Source organism: Xenopus laevis, chromosome 2S, assembly GCF_017654675.1.
Source record: "Xenopus laevis strain J_2021 chromosome 2S, Xenopus_laevis_v10.1, whole genome shotgun sequence".
Taxonomy (NCBI): Eukaryota; Metazoa; Chordata; class Amphibia; order Anura; family Pipidae; genus Xenopus; species Xenopus laevis.
The window spans coordinates 134,929,919-134,942,145 of record NC_054374.1 but is presented as its reverse complement, the minus strand read 5'-3'; the positions used below and the strand labels follow the sequence as shown (position 1 = coordinate 134,942,145).

General features: G+C 40.2%; 1 protein-coding gene across 2 annotated transcripts in view; it reads left to right on the top strand.

Annotated features, from left to right (window-relative positions):
• LOC108709000 (disco-interacting protein 2 homolog B) overlaps nt 1-12,227 on the top strand; it is a 134,305-nt gene that overhangs the window by 54,220 nt on the left and 67,858 nt on the right. The gene's annotated exons all lie outside the window — the stretch shown is intronic.

The window sequence follows — 12,227 nt, the reverse complement described above, 5'->3', positions numbered from 1 at the left end:
TTTGCAAGCTTTTAGATGCCGAAAGATTTAGAGGGTTTGTGTGTGTGTTTTTTTCTTTTGCTTTATAAATATAAAAAATTGTGTTTCTTAATCCATTAGTCATATTGATGTTTAAATGCACTTTTAGTATGATGTAGAGAGTGATATTCTGAGACATTTTTTAATTGGTTTTACTTTTTTATTATTTGTGGTTTTGAATTTATTTAGCTTTATATTCAGCAGCTCTCCAGTTTGCAGTTTCAGCAATCTGGTTGCTAGGGTCTAAATTGCCCGAGCAACCATGTAATGATTTGAATTAAAGACTGGGATATGAATAGGAGAGGCCTGGATAGAAACATGAGCAATAAAGACATCATTAAAGGGGTTGTTCACCATAAACAAAGACTTTTTTCAATTGTTTTCATCTTTTATATTTTACTGTTTGCCAATGTTCCTGTCTCTGGTGTTTCAGTCTGGCAGCTCAGTGACCCAGGAGCGTCTAAACTTTTACAATTTGCTACATTTAATTGATACAATTAGTTGATACATTTCTCAGCAGTATCTGTGGAATATTAGCAACTGTAAGATTCCGTGGAGATTAGTCGTCCAGCAACTAAGAATGTAAATTACCGGCGGGATGGCACTCTGAGCTCTTCATCTTCCAAAGTCATCCGAAACTTCGGGCGACTTCGGAAAATGAATCGCCGTGTGTAATTAGCGCTGGTGGTTTTCCATTTTAGCCGGCGCAGAGTGAGGGAAGGCGTTTGGGGAGATTGGTCGCCGCAAAGACGAGGCGATTAGTGGCCAGGCGACCAAATCTCCCCAAAATGCCCAGTGTGGCCTTACCCAAATCTCCTATTTTTCGGACGACTTATCTTCCCAAACCCTTAGGGTGTGTCACCACCACCCAATGAAGCTCAGAGATTCTGCTCAGCAGGGACAAAGATAAGGAATGTATCAACTAAATGTATCAATTAAGAACAGTTACAGAGTCGGTGACCCCCCCCCCCTCCCAGAGCTGCTTTAGAAGGTGAAAAATGAAACTTTACACTTGAATATTAGAAAAACAGTCACCAATAGAAAGTCATTGCATAAAGTCTTTATTTCTGGTGATCTGTCTGAAACCAACTGAACTGGAAAAAGTTTTTGAAGGTGAACAACCCCTTTAAAAAACTATTAAAAAATAAATACTAAAGGCCAATTAAAAGTTGCTTAGAATTAACCATTCTATAACATACTATAAGATAATTTAAAGCTGAATCACCCATTTAATACTCCAGTCTTTGTAAGTCCGTCTATGCTTTACATATAAATCAGGGGTAAGGCAAATAAGTAGCAGTATAGGGGTGCATTGTGTTTGACTGCACACGGTAGAAGACAGTGGCAACAATAGTATGACTAGCTGGACTCCTTGGCTTTAACTCTTGCAGAAAGAATAAAAAAAGCAGAGTTGCTGTTTGAATAGATGATGCGGCTAAAGAGAAGCAGCCTAAGACAAACTGTGACCAGATAAAAAGAAATGTTATTTTGAAGCAGACAGGCTGACTGTTTTCTGCAAAAAATGCACCCAGTTTCCTCTGTTGCAGGAAAACCTCATTGTGTTCAAGTTCTGCCAACTCCCTGCCTGCTTAGCACAAAGCTCATAGTGCAGTCTCTGCATGTCCATAGCTTCACTGAACTCATGGGAATCTCTGGCCGGAGTCCAGCTCTCTCGTCAAGTTGGATCCACATCAGTATTTGTTTCTTATAGCTGAAACCCCCCGGCACTCATTCATACAATTTCCCATGATTTACATGTGGTCCTTCAAGTATTTTTGCAGTTACATGTATTTTCAATTTTTTTTTTTTTTCCTGATACTAGCAGTTTTAGACAATTTTTATACTGCTAGGCAGACTTTCATCTTGATAACTCTCTTTTCAAGGCAAAAACAGGGGAATGTAATAAAAGTCACAAAGAGCAAAACAATTTGCACCAATAAGACTAAAAATCCACATCTCGCAATGTAATATTGTTCCTTAAACTGTTATTGCATTGCGAATTTTAATTGCGCATTGCGAATTTTAATTGCGCACTCATAAGAAGTGCTTGAAGGTGTCGTAATCTTTTGGAGCAAACATAACAACTTTTTCAGTAAGAAGTTTTATTACATTGACAGCGCATTGGCGCAAACTATAAAATTCGCAAACGGTCTTTCACTGTCTGAAGTGGTCGCTAAACAGTTTCCGGGCTCGCAAAAGCTATATTAAATTCGCACAAAGCAAAATTTGTTCGCGCAAAGGCATAACTTTTCGCATTGCGAATAGTTTTTCCGTTAGCGATTTTTATTACATTCCCCCGATAGTGTCATATATGCACTTTATGTACAGTTGCACTATATAAACTAAATTGGCTTAACCTATATGTTACTGACTCTTAGGGGCCGATTCATCAAGAGTCGAATATCGAGGGTTAATTAACCCTCGATATTCGACTAGGAACTAAAATCCTTCGACTTCGAATATCGAAGTCGAAGGATTTAGCGCAAATGCTGCGATCGAAGGATTATTCCTTCGATCGAACGATTAAATCCTTCGAATCGAATGATTCGAAGGATTTTAATCTAACGATCGAAGGAATATCCTTCGATCAAAAAAAACTTAGGCAAGCCTATGGGGACCTTCCCCATAAGCTAACATTAACTTCGGTAGCTTTTAGCTGCCGAAGTAGGGGGTCGAAGTTTTTTTTAAAGAGGCAGTACTTCGACTATCGAATGGTCGAATAGTCGAACGATTTTTAGTTCGAATCCTTCGATTCGAAGTCGTAGTCGAAGGTCGAAGTAGCCCATTCGATGGTCGAAGTAGCCCAAAAAACACTTCGAAATTCGAAGTTTTTTTACTTCGAATCCTTCACTCGAGCTTCATGAATCGGCCCCTAAGTAGACCCAAACCTGGTTAGCATCTAAGAAACCACTAAAAAAAATATGACTGTAAATTGCAAAAGTTTAGTGAAGCACTCTGAGCAAGTTTACAGCAATTTATTGTATGAGTATAAATCCCATTTAAGCTGGGCAGCTAGAAAGAGTAGCATGTATCTGCATAGCCTTAGGTTAGTGTATCAATAATTATGAATCATTATATTTCTTTACCTCTCTTTATAAGCAGTTGATCTGGCTTTGTTTCTTCCCTTTACATGAGTTAATTACAGCAGAAGGCTACACACCTACAGGGACTGACTAACACATGAGCTTCTTCCTTGGTTTTGCTGCTGTGACATTGGCTTTTTGGTGGGGAACTTTATTTAGTTTTCTGTGAGTTTAGTAGACAACTTTCCTAAAATTAGAGCTGTAATTGCACATCCACAATGTGATAATCAATTGATAGCTCTAAATCTCCCCAATTCCCTTTCTGTAAATACTTTAACTAATATGTTCTTATTCCCTGGTGAGAACATATGCAGAATGTAAGATATATTATGATGGCTCTCATAGTTTACATCATGCTTCTAAAATTCATATCCTGCTCTATTTATGACCAAGTAAAAACATTTCCCCTACATTTTAATAGATTGAGATAGTAACCCTAGTAGTAGAGAGAATAATTATCTCTGGGAACGGACTGTGGCTGTGGGATAGCAGGTATAGTAGGGAGAGATGGTGCCTATAGTAACAGTGGGATAATAGTTTTTGGGAAGGGACTGTGGCTGTGGGATAGCAGGTATAGTAGGGAGAGATGGTGCCTATAGTAGCAGTGGGATAATAGTCTCTGGGAAGGGACAGTGGCTGTGGGATGGCAAGTATAGTATTGAGAGATGGTGCCTATAGTAGCAGTGGGATGCTAGTCTCTGGGAAGGGAGTGGTGCTGTGGATAGCAGGTATAGTAGGGAGATATGGTGTCTATAGTAACAGTGGGATAATAGTCTCTGGGAAGGGACAGTGGCTGTGGGATGGCAAGTTTAGTAGGGAGAGATGGTGCCTATAGTAGCAGTGGGATACTTTTCTTATTCATAGCTAAAGTAATAAAGGGTATCACTGTGCAAAGTGTACCCTAGTAGTAGAGAGAATAATTATCTCTGGGAACGGACTGTGGCTGTGGGATAGCAGGTATAGTAGGGAGAGATGGTGCCCTATAGTACCAGTGGGATAATAGTCTCTGGGAAGGGATTGTGGCTGTGAGATAGCAGGTATAGTAGGGAGAGATGGTGCCTATAGTATCAGTGGGGATATTAGTCTTTGGGAAGGGACTGTGACTGTGGGATAGCAGGTATAGTAGGGAGAGATGATGCCTATAGTAGCACTGGGATAATAGGCTCTGGGAAGGGACAGTGGCTGTGGATAGTAGGTATAGTAGGGAGAGATGGTGCCTATAGTAGCAGTGGGATAATAGTCTCTGGGAAGGGACAGTGGCTGTGGGATAGCAGGTATCGTAGGGAGAGATGTTGCCTATAGTAGCAGTGGGGATAATAGTCTCTGGGAAGGGACAGTGGCTGTGGGATAGCAGGTATCGTAGGGAGAGATGTTGCCTATAGTAGCAGTGGGGATAATAGTCTCTGGAAAGGGAGTGTGACTGTGGGATAGCAGGTATAGTAGGGAGAGATGGTTCCTATAGTAACAGTGGGATAATAGTCTCTGGGAAGGGACAGTGGCTGTGGGATAGCAGGTATCGTAGGGAGAGATGTTGCCTATAGTAGCAGTGGGATACTTTTCTTATTCATAACTAAAGTAATAAAGGGTATCACTGTGCAAAGTGTAACTTTTTTTTAGAGAAATTAGGATATTGGAGCAAAAGTTAGTTAATAAAGAAAGACATAAGGAAACATATGGGAAATTATTTTGGCCACAATGTGTTATAATTGTGTTTAATAATGGGCAGGTATCAAAGGAAATAGAGTCCAAAGATACCATCTTATTGTAAATGTTTCCAGATTATGTTGGGAAACTGCCAACCTTCTTTTACTGTGGTAATTTAAAGACACAGTTATTCTCTGGTAATGGTGCGCTAGGTGCACAGTTCTAGTTGGGGTAAGAAGGTGGGTTATGACACAATGCAATTCTGGTAGAATTGTCTATATTTACGCCTTGAAAAACAATTCTAAACTAGTTGATGGGGTATCACATGGAATTTTATGTTTATCCAGAGGGGAATACAATATTAGAGGAACTTCTATGTCTTCTGTTGCATATAGACATGTCCCTTGTTTGTGCTGTGAAGGTGGTACAAGCTCCAGGGGTTCATTAGTGGGGTGAATAGTGGAAGAATTTTGCTGAAATGTTGCTTGTTGATATCATTATTAATAATAGTCTGTGCACTGGCACATTAGTGTCAGTTCTTTCACGTAAGACTAATGGGCCTCCAGCAGTAAAGTTGTACAGTCTCCCTGGGAATATTAGATGGCGCATAGATTGTGCTGGGGAGTGAATACATGTTTGGGGTCAGTAGAGAAGAAATGCATAGTCTTTAGGTAGAGAAAACCTGACTTTATGGGAAAAATGATAATAATGATAAATTGATGAATATAGGATTGCAGGAGTGGATTGTGGCAGACGTGGTCTAAATGTTAAACATTTCCATAACGTTGCTAGTATAAAAGCTGTTCCCATTCTGCAGATAAAGAAGGCAGGACTAGAAATGGAACTTGGCTGAGTTTTTATCCTTTGAAGAGGCTTTTTCTCCTCTCTGTGCACCTCCCGCAGGGAGTGAGGGAAGGGGGCCGTTAACCCTGAGAACGTTTCTATTCCTGATAAAAACATCTGTAGAATGAGTGTTCCCTTGACACAGCTCAGAGCTTTTTAATTAATGGAAAAAAAATGAATGAAATGATGTATGGCCTGTATAGAAGCACTGTTTATACCAATAGTCACATTTATACTAATAGCATGAGATGCGTTTTATGTTTAGCCGCTACATGTTTGGGTGTAACTGGTTGTGGCTGAGCCTCTTCTCTTGTGTACATGAAAATAAAGAGTTAAATGGCTAGAAGGCCAGCTTGTACAGCCTTACACAGCCCACTCAGCAGCTGGCAATGTAAGAATCTTACTGCATCATGTAAATGAATGACTATTAGAGCTTACCTACATTTTGTAAATGGTAATATGTGAATTATGTTTTAATTACAGGTACAACCTCAGATTATCTAACTATCTTGATGCTCTGAACCTGAGGCAAATAAGAAAATTACCAGAAGTGAAATAAATGGCACCCTGCAGGTCCCTGGTACAAGGGTTATGAGGCTTCTGATGAATATGCACTGAAACCTTGTTGCTCCCCTTCCAGTATTCATGAAAGGCTATAACCACCCCTGAAACTAGAAAAATACAACTGAGTTTTGATGTTCCCCTGGTGTCCTTCCACTCATCCACTCTCTTATACAGGCAGTCACATTTAGGAGGCATTCCTCTGAGCACAACAGATGGATTCTCTGTGCAGGCAGTTACATTTGAGCGGCATTCCTCTGAGTGCAAGCAGATGGATTCTCAGTGCAGGCAGTTGCATTTGGAAGGCATTCCTATGAGCGCAAGCAGATATATTCTCAGTGCAGGCAGTCACATTTGGGAGGCATTCCTATGAGCGCAAGCAGATGGATTCTCTGTGCAGGCAGTTACATTTGGAAGGCATTCCTATGAGCGCAAGCAGATGGATTCTCTGTGCAGGCAGCAACATTTACTTAGTTTACAAATACCTAGAGAACCTGGTGTGGAGCTGAATTGCCATTATGCTGAGCATCTCTTCTGTGTGCCTTGCACTGTTGCCATCATTTCTTGCTATGAACTGCCTTTCCTCCCCCGCTGCCTACCACCTAGCCTTGCCTGGGGCTGCATTGTGTGAATGCCTGCTCTTTTATCAGAGTACTTGTATATGTACAGTATGAGCCCCATTTTCATCAAGAAAGAAAATAAATAGTGTAAACTATAAGATGGATAGAAGGGAAAGGCAGAACATATGAAATATTGTAATGTCAACTAACAGTACGGACTTGCAAGCTCGCAAGCCCCTGTATCTGAGTAATGGAACAATTCAGTACAGAAGAGCAAGAGCTCAATCTAGTGTGTGGGTGTTACTGTTAGACCATTTCACAGGCAGTCGTTGCTATAAAGCAGACGAGGGTGGAGGTTGGTTGACTAGAGGCCATATGTAAATGAGCGTGCCCTCCCTGCATTACATGGTACGCTTACTCTATCTGCAGTGAGTGCATTCTGGGTTAACCTTCATTGACTAATGTCCCCGAGGTTGTCTACTGAGGCAATACAATTATCATTCTGCCACCTAGTGATTAGTTTCTGTGCTGCACTTAACAATACAGAATATAAAGCCTTTTTGTGTATGTGTGTATATTTTTTATAATCAGAACAATGCATTAAAGGGGTTGTCCACCTTCAAACACCTAGTTGTTTTCAGACAGTTCCCCAGAAATAACAACCTTTTCAATTGACTTTCTATTTTCTATGTGTGACCGTTTTTCTAATATTGAAGTGTAGAGTGACATTTTTCACCTTCTAAAGCAACTCTGGGAAGGGGGGTCGCCGACCCTGTAAACTTTTCTAAATTGATACATTTAGTTGATACATTTATCTTTGTCCCTGCTGAGCAGAATCCCTGGGTTTCATTACAGGCAGCTGTTAGAATTGATACAACAGTTGCTAATACTCCAGAGATGCTGCTGAGAAATGGATCAACTCAATGTTGCAAAATTGTAACAGTTTAGAATCTGCACCTGAATTAATGAGCTGCCTGACTGAAACACCAGAGACAGGGACATTCAACTTTAAACTTGGTTTTTGGAAAAACGGTAAACGGAATGTAATTGTAAAAAGTCTTTATTTCTGGAGAACAATCTGAAAATAACTGAACTGAAAAAAGTGTTTGGAAGGTGAACAGCCCCTTTAATAGAATGAACAAGTAAATACAATAATAAATACAAATAAAAACAAAGAACAGCTACATTCAACATTAAGTGCAGAATCAGTATAGCATTGCAAAGGTATAGACGGCTTTCAGCAGAAAATAACCCCCAGTATTAACATTTTCTCCAGTATTTTCATTTAATTTTATATAACACTTCTGCAGGATTTGGAATGCCAACCACATTTTTTAGCATGTTTTAGTTTTTAGGTTATCATGGGAAAACAAGCCTGGCCCTGGGCATCTTTGAGTAACCCTTAGGTGCCATGTTTAGTCCCTGTAGTACCCTTGGAAATCACTGACCTGAATTGTCTGCCAATAATAAATGCATGACTAATTCTTTTCTCTTGTTTAAAAAAAATTCTGTTCCATCTCTTTCACATGTCCTTGTCTGACCTACAAGGAAACAAGATTTGATCCAGTCTGGATATTCTGCTTGCATCAGTACTTTCCAGAAGCAAATATGACTTTTTCTTAGTTGTTTTGGATCGTTATGAAGAAGTGCTATATTTTAGGTTGAGAAATGTAAAAATATCTTGGAAAGTCCCTTTCCTACTGAAAGTTGCAAAATCCACTTAATTGAAAATTGATTTAGAACTAGTTTTAATTAAAATTTTTGTAGCAGGAAAATTCAGAGTATTGAAAGGGTTCATTGAGACCCAACATGAACAGCATGGTTTTTGGGTACTGACCAAAGGTTAAGAATCTCTGGCCAACAATATAAGCTAAGCGTATAATGTCTGTTTAAAAGCCAGATTCCTCCTTGGGATGGGAATTCCTTTGGCTTCTCCCAGTAGACCTGCAAGAAGCTGCTGTTCAGTGGATGCCAACATAAGAGACAAAAGATTTCATGATGCATATATACCAGAAATATGCAATGCAGACCTAGTGGCTGAATGTCTTCACTAAGTTGCTCTGTATAGAGTTTTAAATTGACCCCTTAGTGCAGTGATCCCCAACCAGTAGTTTGTGAGCAACATGTTTCTCACCAACCCCTTGGATGTTACTCCCAATTCCTGGCTTGAAAGCAAGTTTTTGTTGCATAAAAACCAGTTGTACTGCCAAACAGAACCTCATGTAGGCTGCCAGTCCATATATGGGCTACCAAATGGCCAGTCGCCGCCCTTATTTGGCAACCCCAGGAACATTTTTCTTGCTTGTGTTACTCCCCAATTTTTTATGTTGCTCACTGGTGAAAAAGATTGGGAACCTCTGCCTTAGTGGGTGAGAGGATTAAATATTTCCAGAAAAAGACCTCCAAAAGGCTCATATAGAGCCTGTGATTTACAAACTGCATGAACTAAGTAAGTTTCATGCATAGCATCCTTGCATTTCTTGTCTTATATCTATATTTAAAGTTTGTATTTCATAATCAGTAAATGTAGTCTCTGTATGACTTTGGACTACGACCACACATCCAAACACTAGCAAAATTGTCATATTCAGCTGCCCAACATTGCCCTTATTCAGTCTCTTATTATCTCCCTCCTTGATTTCTGCAACCTACTCCTTGCAGGTATTCCAAGAAGTCGCCTTTCACAACTTCAATCTGTTCAAAGCGCGGCTGCTAGACTCATTCATCTATCTCACCGCTCAATATCAGTTGCTACCCTATACATATCCCTTCACTGGCTCCCAATCTTCTCTAGAATAAAATTCAAACAACTTACTTTTACATTTAAGGCCCTTAACAGTGAAGCCCTCCCTATATTTCATCTCCAAATACACTCCTTCATGCAACCTTTGCTCTGCATTTGTCCTTTGCCTCTCTTCTCATCACTTCAGCCCATTCTAATTCTTGTCTACAAGACTTCTCTCAGGCTTCTGCTTTTCTCTGAAACTCCAAACTTTCAAACGCTCCCTAAAGACCCACCCGTTTAGGGAAGCTTATTCAATGTACCTTAATTAATCAATCATTGCTGTATCATAAATCACATAAACTCTCACATGTAAGCCCCTCTAATCCTATTTGTACTATATAAAAAAAATGATGATGACTACGACTGTAGCGCCACAAGTAGGGATGCACCAAATGCTGGATTTGTTTTAGGCTTCAGCCAAATTCTAGCCTTTTTTTGGCAGGACTAGGGTTGTATTTATGTGCCTGACTCAGCTGAATGCAAACCCTTAAAACCACATAATTAAAGAATTGCAACATGTTGCCCCCATACCCTACAGACACATATGCCTGCCACCATCCCTGTCCTTATTGGCATATGCAAATAACCATTTGGATTTCGTTCAAAGTCCAAAAATCCTAATTTGGTACATTGCTAGTTACAAGCCTGTGCTTCAGTGTTGCTAAGGTTGTTAGCAATATAGCTAGTTATTCAGGTCATTGTATGTGGCATCCGCATGTCCAGGAACCAACTAGGTCTGGTGGGGTACGGGTGGGCTACTAAATGTTAAAGCAGGGAGTCACAGGGCTACTTGGTAACATCTGGGGTGAGATGGGTTAGTTTATACTGTTGTGGCGCTTGAGATTGACTATTTATTGCTAAAAGATTTGAGTGTGCATTTATACATGGTCTTTGCTACAAGTATGCACCTGCGTTGCTCTTTGTCACACATGAAATGCTTTCTGGCAGGCTGCTGTTTTTCCTTCTCAATGTAACTGAATGTGTCTCAGTGGGACATGGGATTTTACTATTGAGGGTTGTTCTTAGATCTACCAGGCAGCTGTTATCTTGTGTTAGGGAGCTGTTATTTGGTTACCTTCCTATTGTTCTTTTGTTTGGCTGCTGGGGGGGAAAAAGGGAGGGACGATATCACTCTAAAGGTGGCCATACGCGGGCCGAAAGTCGGCCAGATCTCAATCGGATGGGACTAAAAATCCCGTCGGATCGCGGCCGCATCTGTTCGTTGATGCGGTCCCGCGATCCGACCGCCCGTTCGCTAGGATCCGATCGTTGGACCCTAGGGCCCACGATCGGATCAGCCCGATATTGCCCACCTCAGGGTGGGCATATCGTAGGGAGATCCGTTCGTTTGGCGACATCGCCAAATGAGCGGATCTCTCGATGTATGGCCACCTTAACTTGCAGTACATGGGTTTTACTATTGAGGGTTGTTCTTAGATCTACCAGGCAGCTGTTATATTGTGTTAGGGAGCTGTTATCTGGTTACCTTCCCATTGTTCTTTTGTTTGGCTGCTGGGGGGGAAAAAGGAGGGGCGATATCACTCTAACTTGCAGTACAGCAGTAAAGAGTGATTGAAGTTTATCAGAGCACAAGTCACATGACTTGGGGCAGCTGGGAAATTGACAATATGTCTAGCCCCATGTCAGATTTCAAAATTGAATAAAAAAAAATCTCTTTGCTCCTTTGAGAAATGGATTTCAGTGCAGAACTCTGCTGGAGCAGCACTATTAACTGATTCATTTTGAAAAAAAATTTTTTCCCATGACGGTATCCCTTTAAGGTTTTTAGCAATTGCAGCAGCACATTACCTCAATGCAAGCAATGCATCCTGCTTTAATCCTTTTACTTTAATTTGCCATACCACTAGGGGCATTTGTAGTAGTCTTGTACCTGCTGCCAATAACAGGATTACAGTATGAACATGCACATCCAATAGAATATGTAGGAAAATGGAGAAAAGGCAGCACTGAAATCACCAGGCCTACCATTAGCGTGTGCGTGCGTGTGTGTGTAGGAACAGCCATAGTGCTCTCTTGTTTCAATTGTTGTCAGTTGGAAAATAAAGACATTTACGTAAGGTTATCTCTTCTTTAATAATTGTTCTGAAAGAAAGAGGCAAACACAAAATATTTGATTAGTGGTTATTCAGTAGCAGCTGCATTGGCCTTCAGCCCTTAGCTCTCTCTCATATGTAATGAGTCCATTTTCTATTACCATGTGCAATGGACCTTTATCTCTGAACTCATTTTGACATTTTCTATGTCTCTCATTCTGCGATTGTAAATTGAAGTTTATAATTATAATGGTTAGTAAAGACAGAAACTGTTTGTATAACGCACGGTTTTATACAGCCTCAAATGTCAGATGCTTTGTATCATTAGGGCAACCCAATTAACAAGTTTCAAATAAGAATCCAGCATGGCGTTTAATTTCATTTTTAGCATACGTTTTCTCAAAGCTGATGGTGTTTACCCATAATATTGATTTGGCTGGGGAAGGCTGATTAATGTAAATGGGAAAAACATGGAGACTAGAGAGCAACAAAGGGATTGCTATTACTGATCAGGTCAGATTATATGTTGGCACCTTTTTATTAACCTTAGAAGCAGAAAAGACTTAGTATTACTAGAAAGCTGTATTTAAATACTGAACTTTTGTCATATGGGTTCAAAATATAGGTATGAATCCGTTACCTGGAAAACCCTTATCCAGAAAGCTCTGAATTACGGAAA